At 42.0% G+C, this 27955-nt stretch overlaps 2 long non-coding RNA genes across 4 annotated transcripts in view; one reads left to right on the forward strand and one right to left on the reverse strand.

The window, feature by feature from the left end:
* Window positions 1-27955, forward strand: part of LOC102895780 — a 659008-nt gene that overhangs the window by 471856 nt on the left and 159197 nt on the right. The window lies entirely within an intron of this gene.
* LOC112469223 overlaps window positions 7979-27955 on the reverse strand; it is a 23105-nt gene continuing 3128 nt past the window's right edge. Inside the window, exons 2-3 of the long non-coding RNA XR_003042547.1 lie at window positions 27553-27633; window positions 7979-9582 (exon numbers count right to left, since the gene is read on the reverse strand). This is a non-coding gene — a long non-coding RNA (uncharacterized LOC112469223). The remainder of the gene's footprint in view (window positions 9583-27552; window positions 27634-27955) is intronic.

The following is a 27955-nucleotide window of genomic DNA, read 5'->3' on the forward strand; positions in this document are numbered from 1 at the left end:
TGGCTTTGTGAGCTGCAGGTGGGCCCTGGTAGATGACCTCGATGACACCCACAAGCCTTCTCTGTCACTTTTATTGAGTTTCTGCGTACTCTAATTCATTAATAAAGGGACAAAGGTGGGGTACGGGCATATTTTACTCTTGTCATTATCTGGGAGAGTTTTTCCATGAAACTCGTTGAGCATAATGAAATTGCCATTGCTGCAGAAAGCCTGTCTGTATAGATCGACCTTGGTTACAGTCACTGATGAACATCGGGAAATGTGCCGTATAGGTTGGTCTTATAAAGGCCCTGCTATGGAGGAAATCAATAGATATATCTCGATAGATAAACACGAAAAAGCCCTGCTCAACTTAGCTGAGTTACCACCTGTCTGCAGAAGTGAGATGGTTAGAAGAAAACTCACTACCTCTAGATTCTACTGAGTTAGATTGGATGGGGGGCCACAGCTCTGCTAGCTCTAATGTGTTGACTATAACCTCCCAAATTATATTTACAGTAAGAGAAGTTAGTGGTTCTAACATTTATTGAGTTGTGCTTCTGCAGGCACTCGTTAACCACTTTACATATGGTATCTTCCTTAGATTTCATGGTAACTATATACAGTAGCTACTACTGCCGGGACCATCCTGCAGATGGGGATACTGAGGACTGATGAAGGCAAACGGAAAGGTGGCGAGGGGAGGGGGGCTGAGATGAGAAGCCAAATATACCTGGTTCCAAACTACGTGAATTCTCATTTCTGATCCTGGCTTCTTTCCAGTCGTTTTTCAAAGATTCTAATCTTTGGACATTTAGAGCAAATCCCCCACCTGCTCATATGTTAAATGAGGGATGTAAACCTGGGTCTGGGTTCTTACTGTTAAAAGCCCTATATGTTTTCCAGTGTCTCTGGTGGCTGAACCATGGTGGTGCTTGCTCTTGGTGTGGACCGTGCTCTCCCCTGCATGTTTAACGGGTGGGATTCATTACCCCAATCACAGGAACAGCCTAAAAGGTAGTAACTGTTTCCTGCTTCTGCGTTTTCCTTACATCATCCGTCAGCAAGTTGCTGCAGTGAGGACTCGGAAATAGATATTATTCTATTGGATCAAAATTTTCTGGGGTAATTTGACGGTAACGCTCCAAATCTGGTCATTTATACGTTCCTCTCTGTTGAATATAAACTCCAAGGATTTATCCAAGAGGACTCCTTAGCCCATTGAGAAAATATGACAAACATTTGGAAGAATACCATCATATGTCATGTGATATGTGTATATGTAGACTTACATGTATGTAAAATATTTACATGTATATTCTTCGATAAGTATTTGTACATTTATGTTGAAATTCAACCCCTATGTAATGAGTGCCTTTTATGAGCTGAGTACTTTACCAGGAGCTGACATGTAGCAGTAACTAGACCCGGTGTTATCCTTACATAGCTTATCATCCAGAATAATAGATAATTACCTATGTATACCTTTTTAGAATTTACATCTGGCATATTGATGCATTTTGATAGATAAATATGAACCTACCTGAATATATGAAACACATAACACAAATTAATTTATCTACTCATTCAACAAATATTTATTGAGCATTTACTACAGTACAAGACAGTCCTTAGAGGTGACAAATTCTCCTGTTTCAGAGCAAGAAGCTTTTTATTATGGATACTGTGTCAGAGTACATTCAGAAAGATGTACACCATTCCCCAAGATGGAACTTCCACACATCTTCATTTGCATCCAGCTCCCAGCAGCTGCTAGATAACTGTCTTTGGGCACATTATTTCACCTCTACTTCATCTCACCTGTAAAATAGAGATGATAATGATACCCACCTCATAGGGTTTCTGTGAGGACTGAAGAATATATTGTATGTTAAACGTTTAGTTCAGGCACAGTGGGAGCCCTTAATCTCTGCCACTGTCATTATTAAAATGTGGGAAGGTGGATGGGAGTGGAGGGAGTAGATGCCTCGCAGTAATTACTGCCTGTTGACTTTGGAGACGACCTCCATGTTCTTCACAGCGTTCTCTCACTCAAGGAGGAGCACAGAGACCCAGTGAATGGATGAGAAAAGGTGCCATCTGCCCTACGTACTGCTCACCTCTCAGTACAAAGCCAGAGCTTCACGTGGGCGAGAAACATCTCTGTGCTTCCAGAGAGCTAAACATGTCCCTTTTCCTGAGCACCTTCCGCGTTAGGCTTTTGGAGCTGAACTGGTGTGCAGATGCCAAGGAGAGTCCTGTGTAAGACCTAAGTGGGGCCAGAAAGCTCCCAGAGCATGGCGTGAGTGCCCCTGCCTGGTGACAGGCTTGCTGGGTTTCTGAGACATGACGTGAAGAGCAAAGAACCGGAATTGTCTAATTCAGCCTAGAAATTAATAACTACTTGCTACTACCAGAGAGGTTAATTGAGCTCATTCTAGTGAAAGTTTTAAAACTTGACAGTCACATACATGTTTTCTTTCCTGCCGTCCAAAGCTATCTAACCTCCGAATGGCCATTTGTACTTCTCGTAATGCAATTCAGGCTTTATCGATAGTAGTAGAGGGGGGAGAGTGTGTGTGTGTGTGTGTGTGTGTGTGTAATAGTAGTAGAGGGGGGAGTGTGTGTGTGTGTGTGTGTGTGTGTGCCCTCCATTGGTTCCTCGGTTCCTTAGAAGAAGGTTATCAGCTTGTCCATCTCTAAAGCCCTTTTGCCCTATCGCTTGTAGCACAGGACTGACACACCGTAATCATTCAAGAAAATCGTATTATTATTTATTGAGTTAATAAAAGAGTGACTTTGACCTACAGCAGCTTCATATTGCTTATAAGATCAAGTCTAATGACCTCTTTTTGGCAGTCACATTTTGTCATAGATCAAAGCATGGGAGAGTCCCCTCTTGAACACTCAGCTCTTTCTGCCTCTCCGAACCCAAGTGAGTCTCCTCTAGTGAGGGACCTCTTTCTCCACGTGCAGCTAACTTGCTAACTCACCGCTACCTCTGTGCTGTTTTCTTCGTAGACTTGCCAACTCCAGAAGGCAACCTCTGACCTCCTCTCCTTGCCCCTCCCATCTGGCCATCTTTCAAATTCAGAGGGAAATGCCACCTACTATATGCCCATCAGGAGTTTTTAGCTCATGCTGATCACCTCTGACCTGAACTTAACTTTGTAAACATCTGTCTCTATCCCACGTTACAGCCTTTGATAATATAGACCTTTTCTCCCCTGCTTCAAACTTGAAATTATATTTACTCAAACCAGACTGTACGCTTTTTGAGGGCCAGAATCAATATTTATTTTTCCTAGAACCTTCTTTACCTTCTCTACAGCACCCAGCATAATATCTGACTTGGAGAAGCACAGTAATTATAGATTTATTAGAAATTCGTTTCTTGTGGAGAAATAAGATAGTGGAGAGAGAGAGGGAGCGAGAATCGCATTTTGACATTTTTCTGGAAAGGGAGATTTCCTATTTCCTGGGCCAAGTACTTTTTTCATTAATAGTATTCCACTCTTGAAGCTCCATATTCAAGGATGGAGTACCTATTACAGCCATCTGCATAAATAATATATGCTAAAACGCTTTTCCGGGCCACAAATATTGACCCAGTTTAATAATTGATGGTGGGCTGCAGTATTACCCTGGAACCATGCTAACACAGCTTTGTGCCCTTGCCACAGGCTTATACTTATCGCTTTTGTTTTCTTAAGCCTGAAATTTACCTAGATTTCTTTATGGAAGAATGTTTTCCCCTGCAGCTCTAACGTGATACTAGACACTGAATTCAGTGGGGCAAATATAGTGGAGATGAAAGGGAGAAATCTCACTCCATCGTTAGAAAGAAAGTCAAGCTTCTTTCCTTTAAATGATGTTCCTGACATGTCTCTCTTTTCGTCATAATTATTTAAAACCTCACTATTGCCAAAGAATAATACAAATGAAAAACAGCAGTGAACTCTGCAAAGTGCCGGTTTCTCCTTTAAGCAGTTGACTTGCATGGTCTCATTTGATCCTCGAAAGAATTCTGTGAGGGAAGAACTGTGATTATTTCTATTCTACAGATGGGAAAATTGGGATATGGGAGGTGAAGTAATGTGTTAAACACACCGAGTAAGTGGCAGTGTTACGATTCCAACATCAACAGCCTGAATCAAAACCTTATGCTCTAAATCACTATGATAAACTGACTTCCTGCTTGTACATCCATGTAGTGGAAATGGCTGGATTTGCTTGCTAATCATCACTTCTTATGGGAACATCACTTCACTTTTCCCTTAGAAGCCATCACTCCTAAGCTTTCTGTCCACACTTGGTGTGGCCTGACGTTTACTGATGGGCCCTTGACCCAAGTCCAGTATGAGATGGATTGCAAAAATCATCTCGGTTTCCACCTTCCCTCTATCCATGCTGTTTGCAACGTGACTTTGCAGCTCTTTTTATTAAGTTCCTCCCAGTTCTTTCAATATGAATGGGCCTCGTGACTGGGCGCAGCCGATAGAATGTAGCAGTGATCGTGTCGTGCTAATTCTCAGTCTAGACTTCAAGTTGCCATGTCGCTTTCCACCCTGTGTCATAAAACTGCGCCACTGCCATGCGGGACGTCTGGGCTAAGCTGCTGGAGGATAAGGGACACATAGAGGAGAGCCCAGTTTTTCCGGTTACAGTTACTCTGGAACAGCCAGACTGCCATCGCACAAACATGTAGAGAGCCCGGACGAGACAGCAGAGCCAACTGTCCCACAGCTGGTGCATCAGTGAGCCCAGCTGAGACTCACAGAACCAGCAGTCCAACCTGCAGACTCAAGAGCAAGAATGAATGATCACTATCTTAAATAATGAGTTTTAGGGTAGTTTTCTTTGAAGCAATAGCCAACTAATACAGCTGGCTAGCAAAGACCTTCTGAAATTTTTGCTATAGTTATTGGGAAAGAAGGGATATCTCTTTACTGATATTGCTAAGCTATTATGTTTTAAGCTGAAATTGTTGGTAGTCACTTCTACTCAAGAAGAGATTGCTTGGAAAAATGCCAGTGCAGAAGGAACAGAGATGAAGGGTTCAAGAAATGCGTTTCTGATAACATTCTCTGATCACCTCGATACACCAATGCCTGAAGCCAGCGTACTCTTAAATTTTCCTGTAACATGAATAAATTCTTTCTCAAAAATTGTTTTTTGTTTGTTTTGCTTACAGCAGTTCGGTTTGGCTCTCTGTCTCATAAAGAAAAGAGTTCTGATGAGTATGACCACTGCGGACTTCACAACAGCTTTTAATGAACACCATCAAATCCCTTACCTCTCTCTGTCCCTTTTCTCACACATGTCCTCATCCTAGCATGTTCTCTGCTTATATCTTTACTCATACTTTTATCATTTGAAGTCCACGTCTTGGCTCAAAGTCTTACAAAAGTAAGGTCAAAGATAGAAGAACCAGAATGAAAGATCCCAAGAATGGAGTAGGAGAAGTACCACACTTTGGAGCAGATATGTGCCAAGGTCAGAATCATTCATTCAGTCACTGAGAAGGTAGTTGTTGAGTAGCTCCATGTGTCCAGGATTGTGCTTGATCTTGGGAACATAGAGAAGAAGGAAGACAAGCTTCCTGCTCTCAAAAAGCTTACTTTGTAGGGAAGAAGATGGATACATGCAATAAATGTATAAGTGAATGGACAAGATAATTTGAGACAAGGATAAATGTTTTAACTTCAGCGGAGCAAGGCAATAGAAGGAAAGCGAATCGTGTGGAATTGGAGTGGATGGTGGTCCCACAGGGCTCTCTAAAAAGTGATGTTAAACAGAGACCTGGAGAATGAGAAGCAGCCAGCTTGACATAATCTGGGGGAGGGGCATTTCAGGAAGAGGTAAGTCTGGTACAAAAGTTTGAGAGAAGCCCAAGTTTTTGAGTTTTGAGGACAAGAGAAAAATGTAGTAAAGTGAGGTGACTGTGGGGCAGCTTGGCAAGAGATTAGTTTGGGGAAGTTGGCCAGAGTCTTAGGCCATTGTTAGTAAGGAATTTGGATTTTATTCTGAGTGAGAAGGAAAGCTGTTGAGGGTTTTTTCATAGGGGAATAGTGGGATTAATTTTTTAGTTTTAAACTGTAGAAGCTGTTTGAAAAATGGATTGTAGGATCAAGAGTGATCAGACAGACCAGCCGACTTTGTGTCAGTTTAAGTGAGAGATGATGGTGGAAGCTTAGATCACAGAAGAAGCAATGGAGGTGGGGAGTATCAGAAATATTCAGGACTGCCACAGAATTGAATGAAGGGACCAAGAAGTATCAACGCAATATTATCACACGCGCACACGCACAGCTAAATCTCACTGATAATCATATTGAATTTGATGCCAAATCACCTGTTTTTAAAAATGAGTGGCTATTTTGTCTTTTTTCATACTTTTTCATTTCAAGATGAAATATTTTTACAATAAATATCCAAGACATACTCAGACTCACGTACACATTTATATTTAGCTTTATAAAATTAGAATCATCATTCTCTGTATCTAATTTTATCTGCTTTTTCACTTGACATTAAATTTATTCATTCAACAAATATTTGATGAATGCCTACTATCTGCCAAGTACTTCTCTAGGAAATGAGGCTTAGGCAGGGAACAAAAGAGAAAAAAATTATTATGACCCTCATGGAGCTCATTTCCCAGTTTGGAGAGACAAAAATAAACATGATAAGTAAAATATGCAGATTTCAGGTGGTGATAGAAACTAGGGAAAAATACCAGAGAGTATTGGGAGGCACTGGCATTTTTGAAAGCTGGAAGCTTTGGCCTATTTCCATTATCTTAAACAATTAACCAAACATTTTAATGACTCCTCAATATCCATTATGTTAACTAAACTTTAAAAGCCTATTTTTAATGACAGCATATATTCATTGCATTTAATATTCCCATTGAATTGAGACATTTTGATTGCTTTTAATTTTCTCTATTATATATAATTATATAGTCGACCCTTGAGCAATGCCAGGGTTAGGGGTGCTTTGACTCCCCAAAAATCCTAACTGCCGTCGGCCCTTCATATGTGCGGGTTTCCGATCCGTGAATTCAACCAACTGCAGTTTGAAAATAGTATTTTTGATCCGCAGCTGGTAATCTGTGGATGCGGAGGCCCAACTGTACAAATAGCCCACTGTTGACCAATAACATAAACAGTCAATTAACATATTTTGTATGTTATATGTACATAATATTCTGTATCCTTACAGTATAGTAAACAAGGGAAAAGAGAATGTTATTAAGAAAATCATAAGGAAAAGAAAATACATTTACTGTATGTATTGAAAAAAATCTCCCTATAAGTAGACGCACGCAGTTCAAACCCACATTGTTCAAGGGTCAACTCTATGTAGTTCTCTAAAGACACCTAGGTTTCCGGTCTTTCCTTCAGCATAAATTTACTTAAGGCTCTCGGAACCTGTTCGAAATGCTTTTCACGAAAGATGTGTAGTCTGTCTTCCATGTGTCAGTGTCTGAGGATGCCTTACTGCTCAACACTCACCTGGGGCCCTTGCTTCATGAAGCCAGACGCAAGAAAACACTGTCAACTCTGAAAGGCCTTACTGCACGTTCATTCTGAACTAGGAAAGCTTACAAGATTCACTAAGCCTATTATCCATGTTGTAAAGGAGGGAAATGGAGAAGCAGAGGGAAAAAGTGACTTGGCTGGATCACCCGAGGATTAGTGGCAAAATCTGGACTGTATTCCGGGTTGTCTAATTCAGTCGAAGACCACAGTCACTCCTTGATTTAGTCATTCTTATCATGTGGATAAACCTTAAAGCGTTCAAGGGACTTTCCTGTATGAGCGGCAAAGTTGCTTTTTATGTAGCACCTCAAGGTCTATGCACTGTGTTCCTTGCCCTATTCTGTGGGAATCTTATTTATATTGCAAGGATCCAGGCAGCTATCCCGTGCCGCTGAGCTCCAACATGCCTGTGGCCCTTGATGTTCTTCAGACTTTGAAGCTTAGGCCCTGAATAATTTAGTATTGTCTGTCTTTGTTTCTGTCTTTGGGGAAGAGCTTTCTAAGCCTTAAGAGACCTGACATATTTCATACCTATCTTAAACTTTCTTAGTTTTCCCTTCCTTCTTCTGCTGGAAGAAGATATTCTTATACCCGAACTCTCAATTCCATGTCCTCTTACTGCCCCCGCTCCAAGAAAACGTGATATAACAATTATCTGCCGTTTTTTTTATAGCATCCGTCTCTCATTTTCTTGCACTCAACCCTTCTGCCTACCACAGTGTTTTGCTTTTTATGATAAAATCACCGCCCCCCCCCATCTACTTTTCCTTATTTCTATTTTCACTGCTGTATTTACCTTCATTCTATCTCCATTTACCACTGAACTGTGAGGAAGCTCAATCCACACCTACGGCATTGACTTTCGCTAGAGTTTCTTTTTTTCCCTCGAGATTGGACACGCTAGGCTGAGATTGCTCTTGCAATGACATTATCAGTGGTGTTTCTTGGGTCTGTTCTTCTTGACCTCTCTCTACCTTTTGATCGTCTTCATCACTCTCCTAATGGGATCCCTCCTTTTTTTTGTCTTTAATTCCATGAGTTTTGCCACGTGTCTCTGTTTCTTCTCGGTTGGTTCTTTTCCCTCTGGCTTTATGCTGACAAAACGCACATGCTCACAGAGGGCCTGACTTCAGCACCCACAAGCCGTCCTCTCTTTTCAATATCTTTACCCTGATGTTCAGGTCATATCGAAGTCATTGCTGGGCTTCAGATTTGCACAATTTCTGTGACATTGCTCTTGCTATATCCTCGTGCCTTCGTTTTCCAAATATTTACTATAACGATAACTCTTTGTCCAGTTAATTAAATATTATACCCTCTACGAAGCTTTCTCTGGATCTCCCAGAGGAAGACTCTATCTCTGTCTGCGATCCCTATAAGTATACTTTATTTGCACCTCAACTATGAAATATTTTATAATGTAATAATTTGAATAAAGTCACACACATACCTGGCCCTCACCAGTATCTCCTTCCTGAAAGGAAGAATAGTAGAACGAAGGAAAGATCTAAAGACACTTTTTTCCCCTGGATAATTGTGTGGAACTGCAACCGAATAGCACGTGCACAGTCTGTAACCATCAGGATCCTGAGTATAAATTGCAGTTTACCTCCGAGAGGCCTCATGCATCAAGCTCTGGGTGTGTTCTGTGCCATTTTCCTCATTCTTTGTGATGAATCAGACTCATCGTGGTATTCAGTTAATTCCATACAGCCGATTCCTGAGGGAGTTCGTCCCCTGCGTCCTCTAACTGATGATCAATCATGCTCTTGTGGTTGGAACCCAGGGCAGCAGGCAGCAGGCCAGTGACATGTTCCAGGTTGTCGAACAGAATGTGTCCCCATCCAAACAGGAAAGGTTCCAGTGACCTTTGATGGCATTTGAGAAGTCATTTGCTCTGGTGTTTCTGAGGCCATATTGATCTCTACCCAGGATTCAATTTTAGACAAACAGGCGACATAATTTATGTAAACTGGGCAGGTAATTAAACTCTCCTCTCAGGCAAAAAGGTCACAGCAGAATATTTTAAGTTTCATTTCTTAGTGGAAGCAGTAAGCTAAAAAAAAAAAAGAAAGAAAGACAGAAATCTCACTGAGATTATCATGTTGCCATCAGTTACTCTACAAATTATATGACTCAGATTTATCTTCCTAAGAAGAGGTCTAAGTTCTCTTTGCTGAAGGAGCCGTAGGAGGCAAGAAGAGTCATTTGGCACCAAGTTTGTGTTGTCAAAATGACTGAAGGGTAGAGGCTTAGTGCTAGATTGATGAAACCTTTTGATAACTTTTCCGGAATAATTTCTAAACAATATCAGGTTTAAGTAAGAGTGGCAAGTACAGCATAAATAATTTCCTTTTTCCTTTCATCTGAATCATTAAAAGTCATTTGCCAACATGATGTCCCATCAGCCTCAAATAATCGTGTTCGTTTTCTATAAACAGGAACATTCTCCTGTATAATCACGAAAACTATGAAAACCAGAAGTTAACACTGGTACGTTACTACCATCTGATCCTCAGACCCCACTTAAGTTTCTCCAAGTATCGTAATAATAGCTAAAAGATGCAATTTCTTGTTGTTTTTTAGATATTACATCTCATTAGTTTCTAGAACAATTCCCCAGTCTTCCTTTGACTTTCATGACCTTGACATGTTTGCAAGATTACAGGCCAGTGAGGTTGTGGAACGTCCCTTGATTTGGGTTTGTCTGCTGTTTCTTCATTGCTAGACCCACAGGGTACACCTTTGGCTGGAGTACCATTGAAGCAAGTGATGCTGTGACCTTGTTTTCTGTCAGAGCACACATAATTTCCACCTGTCCTATATTACAGGTGATGTTAACTTTGGCCACTTGATTAACTGGACTTGCCAGCCTTCTTCACTGTAAAAATATTCCTTTTTTCCTTTGTAGTTAATGAGTGTTTTGGACGGAGGTATTACGTATGAAACTATGTAAATATCTCATTACTCATCAAACTTTCAATTTGTTCATTGATATTATTACGTCAGTAGAGACACTTGGGTTCTGCTTTTATTCCATAAGTCGTAATCCATTTCTCCTAATTTTTTTTCTTTGGTGCTCTAGATATCTGTGATTTGACCGGCGGGAGCCCTTTTAAGCTGCTTTACGTGTCCCCTCGATGTGCCTCCATCTGTTTTGAGCATTTCTTTACATTCGAGAAAGGTGCTCCAGGTTCATTTTGTACTTTCCCTGTCCCAGCCCTGAAATCGGCCATTTCTCCAATGAACTCTGACTCCTTTTACCGGAAAATAGCATTTAGAAACCAGGATGTGGGTGCTATATGTGATCACCACTACTGAATGCTGCTGCTCTTAAGCCCTTTCTGGGTTCAGAACTAAGGAGTATATGCACACACCCTAGATATGCATGTAGACACTTTTACAACTTACTCATGTCTGTATGTATCTAGTTATACATGAAAAATCATGAGATTACATCGATACCTCCAGTTCCAATACTGGTTTTCTCCTTTTTGATATTTCGAACTCACTTTTTTAATAGTGAGAATCCTGACTCCATTGTTCTTAATGCATTTACTTATTTCATCATTGCCTCTGTCTGTAACCAATCTCCTGTCACAGCTGCCACCCCCCTCAACAGTTGCAGAGATCACCTGCTCACTCTGCTTGAGCTCTCAGACCCTCCACTGGGTCACTGTCACTTCCAAATCCTGATCCCTTGTGGGCATCCTCCTCGCCTGGCCCAGGCTCTGACATACCTGTCTGCCACCATTGCTGCCCCTCTCCGCTGCACAAGTGCCCTCCTCACCTCACCTGGGCTCCAGTCTCCCAGGCTGGGCTACTGCTGCTGCTGACCCCCTGCACGCCTGCCTCCTTCACCCCGCCCAGGCTCTGAGACCCTGCATTGGGCCACCCTCTCCCGCTATGCAGAGAGAGAGCTTCTCCAGCCCTCCCAGGCTCTGACACTGTGCTGGGACACCCCCTGATCTATCAGTTTGCTTCCTCACCCTTCTTGGGTTCTGGCATCCCCTAAGTACATGCTCCCTGGACCCTGCTCAGGCTCCAACAACCCTGCAGGGTCATAGTCCCACAGAATGATTTCCAGTGCCCACTCAGGCTCCGACACCCCACGGCAGGCTGCCCTTCCCTTGGGGTGCCTCCAACACCCGACTGGGCTCTAGCCCTCTGTACTGGACAGCCCCAGGCAGACACGCTCCTTACTCTGCTCAGGCTCCAGATCCCACGCTGGGCTTTGCTTCACACCTTCCACCCAAAGACACCTGACTAAAAACTCAGCCCCACCTAAGCACCTTCGCTTTGAATTATTTGGGAAGGGATCAGAAAGAGAAGCTGTTTGATAATTTTTTTAGAAAAGGGATTTTAACTTTTCATCTGAAAATGAGCATGACTTTTTTTCCCAGTTGGAAAGTTCTGGCATATTTGTCAGAACTCAGTCCTCAAGAAACTAGGGTATTCTGGCATGTGTGTCTATTTTCCAAAATAATTCCGTTTTCCTTGTTATCTCATGGTTTAATACAAGCAGCTGGTTTCCATAATCTTCCTAGGTAGGTATGATCGTCTACATTACGATATTAACATCTGTAAAATCAGTGTTCCCAGCAGAAAACAGATGGCACTGGAAATTCAGATAATTTAAGTAGAGTCTAGGAAAGGGACTACGTATAAAGCTGTGGGCGAGGCAAAAATTCTACAGGGGATCGTGCCAGACCTGGGCAGTAGTGATAATGGATCGACGCCACCAAGCCCGGGCCTCAGGTCCTTGGACACCTGCTCGCAGCCCGTGGCTGTCACTTGCCCAGTTCCCCGCATAGGTGGGCTGCGCTAGCTCTTTGCTTAGTGGGAATGGTCTCATCTGCTTTTAGTCTTTCCAAGCGACTTCCTGTAATCAGAAGCAGCTTCCTTTTCCCTCCCTGTACAGTGTGGCTTCCCTCCAGTCCCATTCTTTGTTCTCCTCTGCTCTGTGATGTCTTCTGCAGTGACTCTTCCAAGTTCCAGTTCCTTATACGTTAAAAAAAAAAAAAAATGAGAGAGGAAAAAATCAACTATAAGAGTTCTGAGAAATCCTTTTACCCTCTTAAATCAGGCTGGTTTTCGATGTCGTAATCTCCCTGTAGGTTTAAGCAAATGACACTATTTACAGCACAGAACTCGACAGTGATGTCTTTCTCCTGAACATCATTAGGTAGAGAATGGCTACAGAGAGATCAGGACCAACCAGGGGTCACTACAAACCAACACACGTTTGCCTAACATTTCGTATAGATTTTCCCACTATACACACAAGCTGTGAGATAGGTATGATTGTTTCTCTAGGAAACTGGGGCTCAAATAAGCTAAACGTCATGAAATATGATTGTTTCTCTTCTACAGGTGAGGAAACTGGGGCTCAAATAAGCTAAACGTCATGAAGACATGTAGCTTGTCAGTGGCAGGGCCGGGATTCAAAACTAGCTTTATCTGACTCTAAATACATTTTTTTCCCACTATAGCTGGTGTTGTCCCCCTCCCCAATATATGATATGATATGATAAGCTGTAATTTACTCACACAATAAATGCTCTCATAATTGTAAACACGGATCTCAAAATCATAGCTTGTTTTGAAAACTAGGATCATTTTACATCTGTGCATACAAACTGATGAAATTTTCTTGTCTTCTTTTGGCATTTTAACGAATTGAAGCTGTTTACAATGAGTAGTCGAGGTTGCTTAGCCTGTCTTACAAGTTATAGATCTAGAAGGAAAGTTAAGGCAGAACAAACCAGGTTATTTCCTGTGCAGCCAGATCGTGCCCTTCTCCATCTCCCCATTCAGATGTCTCTCATAGCACGTATCAGATGTTATTAATCGAAAGGTCATGTCTATTTCTTTAATATAAGCTCGTGTGTACTGGAGCAGCAATGTCCATGCCTTGTCCATGGCTTTCCAGAGTCACCACGGCAGCGCATGCAGTCAGTGCTTCTCAGCTGCTCAAGCAATGTTGACCGAATAAATGTGTGAGTAATTATATATGAAAGTCTCTGATAGATCAGATTCTCATTATGTGTTCTAATCACATCAAATTACTTCTTTAGATTTCACATCACGTGTTATTCAAATGAACCGACATTAAGGTCATAAAGAGAGGACAGTCAGCTGTTTTAGCTGGAGATGAGGTTTCTCTCCAAATCCACGATGGCGCAAGAGAGTCACCGATAAGAAGAGAAACCTCAGCTGGCTTAGTTGACTGGAAGTTAGTCAGAATGGATTTGCCTCTTGGGGAGTCAACAACAGCTACTGCATCTTGATATTAGTCACATGAGTGGCACCGTGATTATGGCTTCCAATAACTATTCCCTCTTCACGAACCGCCCCACTGACCCCTTTTCTGTTCATTTAACTTCCTTCCCAGAAAATGTGCTTCCGATATTTGGTGATAACGTAACTTTGGGCGTTTAGACTTAGATCTACATAGATTCATAATATTCTGCTCTGTAAAGTTTGTATTAGCATTTGTGTAATTAGTGGGCATTATGTCATTCCCAGCACCACTATCGTTAATGGTTTAAATACATTTAATTTTTTATGTTTATCTTAAACATGTGTGTAGCTTTTTTTTTTTTTTGGTCTGAAGTTGTAATTGTAGAAACAGTGATGATAATCGCACGCACGTGTAGAAGATCCTATATTTATACAGAGAACTATCACATATACTAGCTCCTGGGGGTAGAGACAGTTGTAGTACAAATCCATGTGCATTAAGAGATTTGAACAAGTTCATTAGCAAGGTCCCTTGATCTGTTTAAGGATGGATACTTACAATATACCTTGATGATAGTGATTATAAGGCCTTTAGGAAGATTCTTAGTACACTGAGGGATGTAAAGAATGTGTCCCTGATGAAATCCATTGCTGAAAATAACTTTTCCTATCGTACTGTATAGTAGTGTAGACCGCATGGCCAATCATCCCTGGAAGGCAGAGGCTGCGGGGCACTCACTGTTGGCACTGTCGGCCTGGGCTGCGGACTGGGAGTTCTGGGCAGGTGTCGTGGCACCATGCTTCTTATCCCTGGAAAGGAAGACCGAAACCAAGGGGCCACTATCGAGTACGTTCAAGGGAAATGCCAGACTAGTTATAAGACAAATCTTCACCTTTGGCGGCCAAGTCAGTTGGAGTTACTAGAAGAATGATTGCTGATTCAGAATCACACAACGCAGAGGCCAGCGTGAGAGGAGTTTAGAGGTAGCAGAGTGGGGGGGGCGATTTCAGTGTGGGAACGAAATGCCCATGGCGGCGTCTTACCGGAGTGGGCAGCCCCCACTGTAGTCTCTCCGGGAGCATTAAAAGCCCTTGTCCTCAGCCTGACTCCACACTAGAAACGTGTAGGTTGCTTTTGCAAATATGCAGGTGCCTGGGCTTCATGTCCTGGGACCCCGACTCAGTTGGTTTACGGTTGGCCTAAGCGTGGGTGTTTTTGCATGTTCCTCAGGAGACTTTGTCAGCTGAGAACCACCGATCAAAAAGAAATGATGTTTAACATACAGCACTTCTCAACTCCGTTGCTTCATAAACACACAGATGTTCTCGATGGTTTCTTTAGGAAGATGGGCGATGCATAAAGACGCACTGTGAGGTAGGCGTGGTGGCGATGAAGAGCTCTTGCTGTGGTCCATTTAGCATGATTGACTTCTGGTGTGACGAGTTCTCGGGCTGTGAACCCCTTCGGGACAGGAGCTGTTTCAGGCAGGATCTGGGTAGGGAGCAGACCGTGCGCTCAAACTGAGTACTCGGAGGAGGTTTACATGCATATGTACGAACGTGTCAGTGGGTGTGCAGAAACTCCAGGGAGTCGTTACTGCCAGGGACCCTTTAACACCCCTGGGCCCAGTGGGGAGAGGGGAAGAGGGAAGGCACAGTTCCCGGGAACCAGTCTGGAGAGAGCTGTGACTCTTAGTTGAAGGAGGTACTTAGCCCTCATCCACCTCTAAGAGATGGAGCCAGGGAAATAAATTCCCCGACCACATCCCCCCTCTCCAGTCTCCTGCCAGTGCTCCCCATTGGTCAAACCCAACCAGAATCCAGAGGCAAGAAAACCTGTTGATCCAGTTCCTGTAGGTCTGCCTTATAGGGCATGGAGTAGGGAGCATGTGGGGAAGCAGGGAAAGGGGATCGGACGAGCACGTGGAGGGTGGCCACACAGGGACCAAGAGTTTGTCCATCTATGTGATCCCTTCCCTCCACACCTACAGTGTCCGGTGCATGTAATATTCTCAGCACAAACCGTGTGAGTTATTATAATCAGTGACAAGTGAGGACACGAGAGAGGAAGTAACATTGATTGGCTGCCTTCCCTGTGTCAGGTGTCCTGTTCGGTTTTATTGAATTTCATAAGAACTTCGTGAGGTGAGTTATTATTATCACTACTTTACAATGGGGGTCAGAGAAGCGGAGTAACGTAACACAAGGAAATATGCCCGTAAGCAGTGGGGCAAGAATTCCCACCCGGGGCTGGTCGGCTTTGGAACCAACCTCTTTCCCCAGACCTCCTACTCGAAACAGAAATACGGGTCATAATAGTGATCTCATATATATCGCAAGTGGCAAGGTCGCTGCGGAGGTGGCCCAAGATTTGAAATAAAAGCTATAATTCATCATTCATCCTTCAATTTATCTATTTATTCATCTGCTTTTTCTATTTATTCATTCAACAGTGTTTGGCATTGTTCTAAGCCTGCAAAATATAGCTGTAAATAATCTAAAGTCTCCGGTTACATAAAACTTACATTTTTATGGGAGCAAACGAAAAACTAAATAAGTGAGCTGAAATCTGCATGGCCTGAAGGAACTAGCTCTGAAAAATCAAGGGCTTAAAGATTTCCAACAGAGAAAACAGCTAGTGGGGAGTCTCTAAGACCAGAACTCTAGGAAACAAAAGAATACTATAGAAGTGGAGGCATAGTGAGCTAAGAGAATAGTCCTGAGATATGAAATTGGAAAAGTGTACAGGGACTAGATCATACAGGGTTTTGGGAGCCATCCGTGGATGATGGGATGCCAATGGAAGGCTGGGAGCAGGGAAGTAAGGTGATCCGATGCACAGTTTAAAAGCATTATTCTAGCAGCTGTCTAGATAGTAGATCATAGAAGGGAGCAGTGGGGTCAGAAACATCTTTTGAAGGACTATTATGGGGAGAATGGGGGAGATGCTGTAGGGTTGGACTAGGGCCATGGTAATGAGGGTAGAGCAAAGAGGCTAGACTCAGATTATGATTTAGAAGAAATCAGGTAAAGGGGACTGATTGATTTATAAGATGTGGGAGATACAGGAAACAGTAATTAAGGATAAAGTCATCGAAATGGGAAAGATTAGGGAAGGAGTAGATTGGTAGAAACAAATGATGATGGAAATCCAGAATTTTGCTGTAGCCATGTTAACAAAAATGCCTGTGAAAAGGCTAAGTGGAGGTTGACACATTTGTAGTTGGATGCAGATATCTGGAAGGTTGGCACTTATCGGTGTATAGACAAAAAGAAAGTCAGGACTGGATGAGATCACCGAGGAAGAGGGTACAAAGAGAGAAGAGGCAGAGCCTTGGCCGGAACCCTGAGGCATCCCAACATTTTGAAGTCAAGCAGAAAATGAGCCAACAGAGAATGACGAGGAGCCACTTTTATAGGATGTGTTAAGACTCTGACATTTCAGGACTGAGAGGATCTTATAAGTGTAAAGAAAATGAATCATTGAAATAAAATTCACAAATATGGAGACATCCTTCATTGCCTAGCAGGGCACCGTGAGCTCTAAGAGGGAATGTAACGCTTTTTTTTTTATTATTTTCATAACAGTAGCTTATGCTTGTAAGCACATGATGCTTTACAAGGCAGTTTAGAATATATCGGTTTCTTTTAACAGTTTCCAGTGTGGAGTTAGGTGCCATTATCCTTTATTTCACATTTTAAAGAGATTACATGACTCTCCGAACTTCTCACTAAAGATAGAAAGGGCTGCAGAAATTTGGATGAAGCGTCTGATGCATTCCCTCCCACCCCACTGTTCTTTCCACCAACGCAAATTCTTTGATTCGCTCTTTGAACTGGCCTCACAGATGGCATACAATGTGGATCAACTGCATTACAGAAGGCACTGCTTTCTAGCGATCTGTCCCAAAGAAAGTAGACATCTGGGACCTGCCTTTTTAAGGCTCAATTAGATATGCTGCTTCCCATACAGTCTTCCATTTTTCTATGTTCTAGAAGACGGTGGACATTAGCTTTGACTCACAGGAGTTTTGCGTCCAATTCTGGTCCTGCCGCTCATTAGATGTATGATATCACATAAGTCACTTAACGTCTCTGAGCCCGTTTCCTCCTTGGTAAAATAAAGATACTGCCGATCTGTAATCGATACTCGTTGATATCGCTGCTTTGCATCTATCTACTCTTTACCCCATTTTCACTTCGATGGCAACAATATCACAATTTCGTTTTGCTGATCCCACCCCAGCCCACCCTCAGTTCTTGTGCTTTGGATAAGTCGTCTCTGTCCTTTCCCTTCATCTTCTAGAAAACATCTCTTTCCTGAATGACCTAAGTTAAGGCTGAGCCAATCAGTACGAACCTTCAGCCTTCAGGCTCTGACAATTGCCTTGGGGCTGGTCACATGGTCTAAGTCAGGCCAATCAGAACCAAGAAAATTGAATGCTTTTCTGAGCTGACGGAAGAAATAGATTCTCTCCTCTGTTGGATCGCTTGCTGTATTTGTGAGTTTGAGTTAACGAGCATCGCCACAGGGACCCTGAGACGAGGGCCATCTGAAAGAAGCAGGTCGAGGAAAAGATTGTGGAGATGTCATTTGAGCCCTTGGTTGAGCCATGTCTGAGGCCCCTGGGTTCTATCCTGGACTTGCATTTGAGTTAATAAATATTCTTTCTTGTTAGAGCTAGTCTCAATTGGGTTTTCTGTCACTTGTAAGTATGAGGGTTTAAATTGATAAAATTATCTTAAAGAGCTATAGCGAGGATAAAATTAATAATTATGAAAAGCACTAATCCGAAGGAGACTCTCAATAAATAGAAGCAATTATAGCGATTTCATCTCCAGTTTCCTTTAAATGCTGCACTCCTTGATAACGCTTGGAGTGGTCTCAAAAATTGAAAGCTATAAATGGTTTTAAGTAGAACCAGGTGCTATACAGGTTTGTGTGTATTTTCAAAAGTTCAAAGCCTCAAGCCAAAATGAAAGTTACTCTGACGCAGACTGAATATTCATTATCAGAAGTACATAGGCAGAACACACACACACACACACACACTCACACTCACTTAGAAGACTATAAACATTCACCCTCACATCCAATGAAGATGTAAGTCTTCTTAGAGCGAAAAAGAAAGGAACAAAACTTGGCACATTTTATCAGATCAATTCAGTGGAGTGTCCAGTGTAGATTATGTTAATTCCAAGAGTAATTTTTAATATTCATAATGTAATATATTCCTTGATAAGACTGTGAAACCTTTTCACAGCTTATTAACTGGTGCCATTAAAACCAAATGTCAACTTTATCAACTGCTGTCAGTGAAATTAGCAATGAAACAGTATGAAACAGTCTCCAAGGGACGGAGGTTCAATGTGTGTCGGATAATGGTATGGATAATCACTTGGATTTATATAGCACCTTTTCTCCGAAGGGCTTAAAGAGTTTACATGCATCTATTCTCACAACGCCCCTGAGTAGAAAGAAGGGACCGAGTTTATTGCTCCTGCAGGATTTGTGGTCACTTTACAGCTCTGAGCCGGTGAAGTCAGTGTTCACAATAAGGTTGCTATCTCTTTAGGCGCTTTGCTTGCAGTGAGGATATAATACCATTAGGTGTGGAGAGAGGCCCATATAGAAGAACATAACAGTAGGAAAAAGAGAGGGAAGTGCGTTTCCGCTTTATTATCCCTAAAAATTAAACTGTATCTACTATGAAGAACGGTTAACTGCAAAGAGCAACTGGTTACCATGTTTGTGAAATAAGTGCACAGTTAGGACACATTTTGAAGAAATGGAAAGCAGAGACATAGGCTATAAAAGTTGGAAGAGACCTGAGAGAAAATCAAACTCAGTGCCCTTACTTAAGCAGTATGTATTTCGGTGACCTTGTTTGCATTTTCTCCCAAGCATCCATTCGTTCTCCTGGTTATCACATTTTAGTTACCCTTGGGAGTCATGTTTTCCCACACTCTGTCCATGCAGTTTGGGTGGAATGAAGCTAATCTTGATTCTTGGAGTGAGGACATGACCCAGACTTGGCTAGTGAGAGAATTGTATCCCGCTGGCTATTTCTGCTTTAGAAATAAACACGTGATCCCAACAGGGCAGTGAGAGGAATACCTACAACGTTTCCTAAAACTATCAGGAAAGAGGTTTTCTCTTTTCATTAAAGTTGTTAATCTAGAAAAATATAAGCCCGAAGCCATCTTGCCACCACATAGAAGAGCCTGTCTGAAAATGAAGTCACTGTAGGGGAAAGAGAGGAAAAAAAGAAAGAAAATCACTCTTTCTGACCCCATTTTTACGCCGGAGTCCAGATGTATGCGTACCCTACTCCTTTTATATGAGCCAAATTGAAGGGTCTTTGAACGTTGGCAAATCAAAGAGATCTTATGTATGTGGTACTCACTAAAGCTTAAGTGGCATTGATGACTGCTTAACATCAACTTGCCATTCTCCAGGGCAGATATGTAGTCAGGATGTCTAGGGTTTGCTGCGGTAATAAATGACCTCAAAATCCAAACTACAAGTTGTGTTGTTTTTCAAGCTCTTATACAGATGTATAGTGGGTGGGTTACGGGCTTTGCTCTGTGCGTTCTCACTAAGGGTCCTGGGCATTCTGTCCCCTCTCCTGTGCTGATGGTGGAAGTCACATGTTGAAAATGATGGTGTCCCAAGATGCAGGAGCTGGGATCACAGACTATTGTTCAGAAGAAAGCTACCCAGGTGAGCCACAGATCTCTGTAGGCCCATGCAATGAGTAAGAAACATGCCTATATGCTAACCCACTGAGTTTTTATTTTATTTTTTTATAGCCAGTTTGGCTTTTTCCTCTAAGACATCAGAACACATAGAAACAATCTCAACCGTCTCATAGCAATTGCTTCCTTGGATTCCAGTGAGCATAGGATTACCAAAACACGCATTTAAATCTGACTTAGTAGCCAGAATAGCCTTCCTAGATAAGGTGACGGTTGAGCATTGTAAAAACAGACGGCAAACAGAAAGGGCAGTCTGTGAAAAAGAGACAACATGGAATGAGACACACAGCCATGAGCCAGCACAAGGGGACTTGGGGAAATTCTCTCCGACCCATGTGAAGAGAGTATCTTTTCCTACATAGCAGTATAATGTTTCTGGTTAAGAAATGATTATCATTCCCTTTTCGAAGCTATTCTACTCATCTTCCAGAAAACATTCTTTCCTGAGTGCCCAAATGCTTTGTCTGACAGTCCCAAGGACTAACTCAGGGACGAGTCTCGTTAACTGCACCCTTGATCCAAATCAGTTCACCTATAGTTTATCCCATTTTCTAAAAACAAATCCTCTACATGCCTTCGTTCCCATCCTTGTGATTCATACTCAGTAAAAAAAAAAAAAAAAAAAAAAGTTCTTTTCTCATAAACACTACATATCAGAAGACTAATTCACAAGAAGGAGCTGAGATGGCCGCAAGAGCTTTTTAATTTATGTTAGGTGCGATTTTTGGAGGTGTCCGTGTGAATGTGCCGCAGTTTCATGACCTGGTAACCACGTAGCTATAAGCGCAGGACTCTGGGCGATCTGGAGAAGAAGAGTGGGGTTTGCAAGGGCCTTGTGCACAGCACAGATGGAAAATGTGCCGATGGGCATAGGACAGGCTTAAATTTGTGGCTCTTTAATTCATCTTAATCTTGTTCAATGGTAGTGTTTGAGTATAGGACTCTTTTGAGCTGGAAACTTTAGTCCAAGAAAATTCACATATTCACATAACCATAACATTGCCTGTGATTTTTGAAGTTCATGCGTGGATTCTTATGAATTAAGAACTTTTGATCTAGTCTATCTTAACACCTGAGCTGGCATTTACTTGAGAACTCTATGTTGCAATCTATAAAAATACGTTCCCAAGACTTTAAGGTTTGTGAATATTGAATTCTGAGTATGTAGGATAATACAACCTGAGTTACATGAAAATACAACCAAAAATACAATCCACATATCTTTTCATTTGAATAATGCTTCGGAAAAAAATTCTGGCGAAGCCTCTTTTGATATCCCCATGGATGAAATTTTGACAAGTGCTGCCCGGAATGACATTATTGGCAGGTGAATTGTGGAATGAATTGAGGAATATTAATAATGGCTCTATGTCACGGAGGAGAAGTGTCTGGAGTGGAGACTAATAGTTTTGTCTGTCACTAGAAGATGCCATAGAAGGGATGCGTATTGAATTCAAAATAACTTTAATGAATTAAAATGCTGGAAGAAGCCAATGAAGTGAAATATAAAATTGAAGTCCAACATTGAAGATGCTGACATAAATTAAATTCGTGGAAATACATTGACTACATCACCATCTTCCACATTGTCTAGACCACTTCAGAGGATACCGTTTGCAATTCTGCCTAAAACACATCAGTAAATTGAAGCAAATGTAAGTGTGAGCATCCAGTACGGAGGGTGGTGAGGGATTAGGATGGAGTTGGTCTGGAAATCACGAAGACTGGCTCTCAGAGATGATGGACCATTTTCGAGAGTAAAGGAGACCGAAGAGAGATGCAAATCCACCCTCAAATGCTTGCATAGACTCTGTGTTCTGCCTGGCTCCTGAAGGTGAGCCTCCAGCTGGTGTTTGGAAACAATGAGGAGATGCTTTTCATTTATTCTCAGGGACTAGAAGTCTACACCAGGTTCCTCAGTGTGTAATGACTTGTCTGGGTGTCTGGTGGGCTCTTGTCATGGTTTTCATGTCATTACAGAATAACTACCAGCCAGTTTGGGGTGTAGATTGGGGATCTAAAAGGGCTTTAGGTCCTTACATATCTAATACTTTGTATCTGTGGTTTATTGTAACTCTTAAAACCTCAGTCAAGTAAAAGGACTTGGATTTCATGGTTAGCCTTGACAATAAAACAGGTAAATAATGATTCATACATTTTAGAAATTATTGTCTTATGGTCTTGGTATAGAACATATTAGCTTTATTTAGGACAAGATGTTTCATAAATATTTCTAATAAAATAACTAGTATTTGTTGGGTTCCTGTATATGCCAGATGTTTACACAATACTTATGAGTTGGATATGACATTATTTCCAATTTGTAGAATTTAAAGAGTTAATGAAGTATAAGTACATGGCATGGCTAAGGTTCCAAACCCAGGTGCTCATCCAGTCTAGTGTGTTAATGCCTCTTAATTTTTCTGGGACTCATATTTTCTGGGGCTGTAACAAATTGGGCTTGGGAATCATAGTCTTTAAGGGTCTCTATTTTTGTGTGTGTGTTTATTGTGGGTCATTTTCACTATCCAAATTCTTTTAACTTTAATAGGACCAATACAAATGCCTGAACTTGACAAACATTTGAAAAGCAAATATCAATGAGAAACACATAAAAACCTTTAGCGAGTTCTCAGGAGTTTTCCTAAGTGCATCAGAGGAAGCTGAGAGAGGAATGTCTAGCTGACCATTAGCACATACTTTGTAAAGAGTCACAGAGGCGATGTTCTATAAAGTAGATTTGCATTTGTTAAAGGTCACTCTCCACTGAGTATTTGCACTTATATCTAAGACACAAGAAGGCCACTCTACCTCATTCTTCCAATTTGTCCGTTACGTGATCAATATCAGAGTCTAGACTAGGACGACTGTAGAATCTTGCTGCTGCTTAATTTCCCATAAGAGTAACTGGACTTCCTGAAACATCTGGGGTGGGCATCAGAAGGAAATGCATTGGAGTGACAAATGTCCTGATGCCACATTAAGATGCACAATTAGCAGAGCCGAGTGCTTCCTGTAATTTGGACTATTTTACTGGGATCTCCCAGCAAAATGTTTATATCTTCTTCACCAAATAAAGAAAATGCTACAAGAGTGAGTCACGGAGCCCTGCATTTGAAGAAAAGTCAGAGATGGATTTGGCATTTCACACTCTATCTAGCAACGGTCTGAAAGTGTCCCAAGCCTGCCAGCCTTCTTAGCTCTAACGGAGCCTCTTTGAAGGCTCTGCTCGGTCTCAGCCTTGAACACCAAAGTTATCTTTATTCAAGGGACTTAAAAGTGCTCCAGGTAAGTCCCTCTAGGGATGCAGCAGAGTTCTTGCTACTTGTCCTACCCTACTTGATGTCTTCAGGCCCAGTGTCTGGCCTCTGCCTTGCTGCGATTGTGCTCTAACTTATAGCTAGGTTTTTAGGTACTCAGCTCTCGTCTCTTCCCAGTGTTTGAATCCCTGCGTCTTTGAAGACTAGGCCCTTGAGGCCCCAGATCTAACTACACGTGAATATTTCTTCCAGTTAACAACAGCATATTGAATGCTTGCTATGTGCTAAGGTGCTGAAGACACAGCGATGAACAACATAGGGACGTTTTCTGTTCTCATGGAGCTTAGAGTCTAGTGGAAAGAGACTGAAATAAACATATAAATTATATAAACAAGACAGGCAAGATGGCTAAGAGAGACCCCTTCGAGGAGGTGGCAGATGACCAGACACTCAATGAGCAAAGGGAAGCACGTGTGCAAACAAGTGGGAGACAGTACTCAAGGCGAAGGGCATCGAAAACAAAATGAATGCGGAAGGCGCTGCTTGGTGTGCTTGAAGAAACCTGGAAGGCAGAGTGGGAGTGCATGAGGCTGTGGGCAAAGCCCAAGGTTCTGACCCGATTCAGTAACCCTGTCTCGAGTAGATCCCAGGTACTGTTTTTGTTAAAAGCTCCCAGTTACATTTGAGGACAACTGGTATAGCACCTTGGAGGCTGCAGTACAGATGTTTCATTAACCCCATCAGTGACAGAAGCGACTGGGGGGTTCTGAGCAGAAAGAGAATGTCCCGATTTGAACCGCATGTTAAATGGATCACTCTGCCGTGGGAGGAATGGAGTGTGGAGAGGCGAAAGCGGAAGCAGAAAAACGAGCTGGGAAGTGAATGCCGCAGTCCAGGAAATGGATGACCGTCCTTTGACTAGGTTCCCAGAAGTGAAACTGGTGAGCAATGGTTAGATAAAGGATATATATATTAATTATATATCATATATCATATATCATATATCATATATCATATATTATATATTCTTTTAGCAAAATAAATAGGCTTCCCCGATGGAATTGATGTGGAGTGTGAGAGAAATCACCGAGGATGATTCCAGGGGTTTGGGCCTGAATAATGGATAGATGGTGGGCTTTTACTGAGATGGAGGACATCAAGAGAGAAGTGTCACCTCCTCACATCTGGTCTCCAGCCAGCTCCTGTCCAGGTAAAGTCCAGGGAGAGAGCTGGAGTCAAGCACTGAATGACTGGTCTGTCTGTCTTTCAACCTTTTGCTTGACCTTCATTACCTTTAGAATGAATAATTTTTTAACGTGGTTTATAAAGCCCGCTACAATTCGTGTCTTCAGCCTTATTTCTCTCCACCCAACCTCTTGGGCGTCTGCCTCGGTCTTCTGGAAACTCTGTAAAAATCTCAGATATACCTTTGTATGTGTAATTCTCTTTACCTAGATTTTTTTTCCCTCTGATTTCACCTGGCAACTCCTACTCATGCTGTAGGTCTTGGATTCAATATCATTTTCTTCCATAAGCCTTCCTTGACTTTGCTCAGACCATTAGCTCTCCCATTTTTCCTTCCCCATCACCTCACGCATCACTCATTTCTATTTAATTGTCATGTTTGTTATTTTATATAATTCTGTATTTTCCCCTGCATTGTGATTTCCATAAGTGTTCACCCTTGTGCTTAGCACCTGGTCTTAGGTACCTAATAAGAGCTGACAGTTTCTGAGCTCTTACCAGGAACCCCGGGACCATGCTGTAAGGGTCAACTGTCTGTTCCCAGGTCGATCCCTCACCCGGATACATCCTTCTGTGTGTTATAGAGAAGTGGGTGGAGCCAACGGAAGCCCTAGTGGGAAGTGTCAATGTCCTTGCCCACCCTTTGGTGACTCTGGCTACAGCCGATTCTCCTCTAAAACTCGACCTTTTACCTGACAGCCCCTTCCCATTTGTTATCGTGCAGTCTCCATCATTCTGGATCCTTGCAACCCTTTGGTGACTCTGGCTACAGCTGATTCTCCTTTAAAACTCTACCTCTTACCTGACAGCCCCTTCCTTTAAGTTCCCATTTGTTATCGTGCAGTCTCCATCATTCTGGCTGTCATTCACAGCCTTAGTTTCTGTGCTCTGCTAAGCTTTCCAGTCTCCCTTCTCTCTTAGCAGTGGGGCTGACTTCCTTGTGCTGTGCAACTCTGAGTTGCTTCACTGTCCCATATTTCACTTCTCAGATTATTCATCACCTGAGTAGCTAATTCCAAGTGTTAAATTCTCTTTATTGAAAGATCTAAAGTGGTTCCTGTTACTTGGCTAGACACAGCTAGATACATATGTAAAGTATTTTATGTAAAGTTTAATCCTGGAACTGATCAGTGGGTGTGTTGGGTGCGTAGGGACTATCATAATTATTACCATCGTTCAGTTGAGAAAATTCCATTAAGAGAATGTAAGTGACTCATTCGACATTAAATAGCTAGTAAGTGGCGGAGTTTAGTTTTGAATCTCAGCAGTTTGACTCCAGAAACCACACCACCAGACTCTCATGTCATATTGTCTTATTGGATTAAGTGGCTCGACTCTGATTCCTCCTGTCATTGACCTATAGTGTGCCTTTCTGAAGTTCGCACCCTTACTCTTTTTCTAGCTTCTAAAAATAACCTCGATTATAAGATTAGCCTCTTCTGGGTCTGACATCTAATGGAATTTTTCCTTCCTCCCACCCCTGACAGTCTGCTCTCAGCATGGCATCCATTTTTTAAGGCTGAGTTGATCAAACTCCCCGGGTCTTGTCCAAGGTCGAAAAGTAGGAAACAGGAAAGGCCACTTTCAAGTCCAGGTTAATTTGAGTTTCAGTTCCAGCTCCATCATTTTCAAACAGAAATGCCTAGAATAACTTCTTTGCCTTCATTAGTATGAGATGGAGGCACATCACTGGCTGCTGAGAAGAGAGAGTTAATATATGCTAACCGTAACAGTTCCTTGCACATAGATGGTACCTTACCGTTAGCTGTAATTAGTGACAATATATTAGATTTACCTATTTGTTCAACTGCTTATTTGACATCTTCACTTGGTCACATATTGTAAACTCAATATTTTCTCTCTCGTCATATCTGTTCTTTATTCGGTGTCTTCTGTTTCAATAAATGGCACCCCCATACATTCAAATATGTAGAGTGACTCAGTCCTCTTCCTAAATTTCCACACCTGTCAGTCATGAAGCTCATCTGTATCTATATAGGGTATCCAGTTCATCTTGGTTTGCTTAGAGCTGTCTCACTCTTAACACGGAAAGTTCCCTGTTCTGGGAAAATAGGGAACGTTCATCATTCTAGGTTTATCTCTTAAATATTTCTAGATAATTTTACTCATCCCCATTCCTACTCTGATCTGCCATTTTGCTGTCCCCTGGGCTGCCACAGTGGCTTGCCAACTGGTCCAAGCTTCTATTTTTAGCCTCTTTATTTTATGATCTACTATATTCAGATTACTCCTTTAAAAGACAAAAATCTGACTTTAGTCACTTTTCTTAAAATACTTTAATGGTTTCCCATTTCCCTTGCGATAAAACCCCAGATCTTTAACTGGTCTATATTTCTCTGTATGATTTGTCTCTTTTCTTTCTTTCAAAACTCATACCTCATAACCCTCCTGCCTTTATATCTTCACCCTACTTACTATACTCCAGAAACCGTGGATGTTACTTAGTAAAATTGTTGACAGGGCTGGCACTTATGGCTTGGCGGTCACGTATTACTCACCTCCAGGAGTTCCCCTGCATCTCGTAGTCATGGTTGAGCTATATGGTTTTTTTTAAGTACTTCGAGGAAGGCGTCCTGTACCTGTAAGGATAGGCTACGTTAAGTCCTAGTAACAAACAATTCCTAAATTTCAGTGGCTTAACCAAAAGTCTGTTTCCTGCTCTCATGTAACGTACTGTAGGGCCAGGGCGATGCTCTTCCGTTCTTTGCAATCTCAGGATGCTTTCATTTTTGCCGTTGCCATTTTAGTACAAGGCTGCCTCTACAATTGCTGAGTCATAGGAAGAACATGCTGAAGAATCTTGCATTAAAGTTTAATTAGGGTGATCTGGAAGGGACACGTGGCGCTTGTCTCCAGAGTCGTCATTGACAAGAGTAGTCACATGGCCCCACCCAACCAGAC

The sequence above is a fragment of the Pteropus alecto genome, unplaced genomic scaffold (genome assembly GCF_000325575.1).
Source record: "Pteropus alecto unplaced genomic scaffold, ASM32557v1 scaffold238, whole genome shotgun sequence".
NCBI lineage: Eukaryota > Metazoa > Chordata > Mammalia > Chiroptera > Pteropodidae > Pteropus > Pteropus alecto.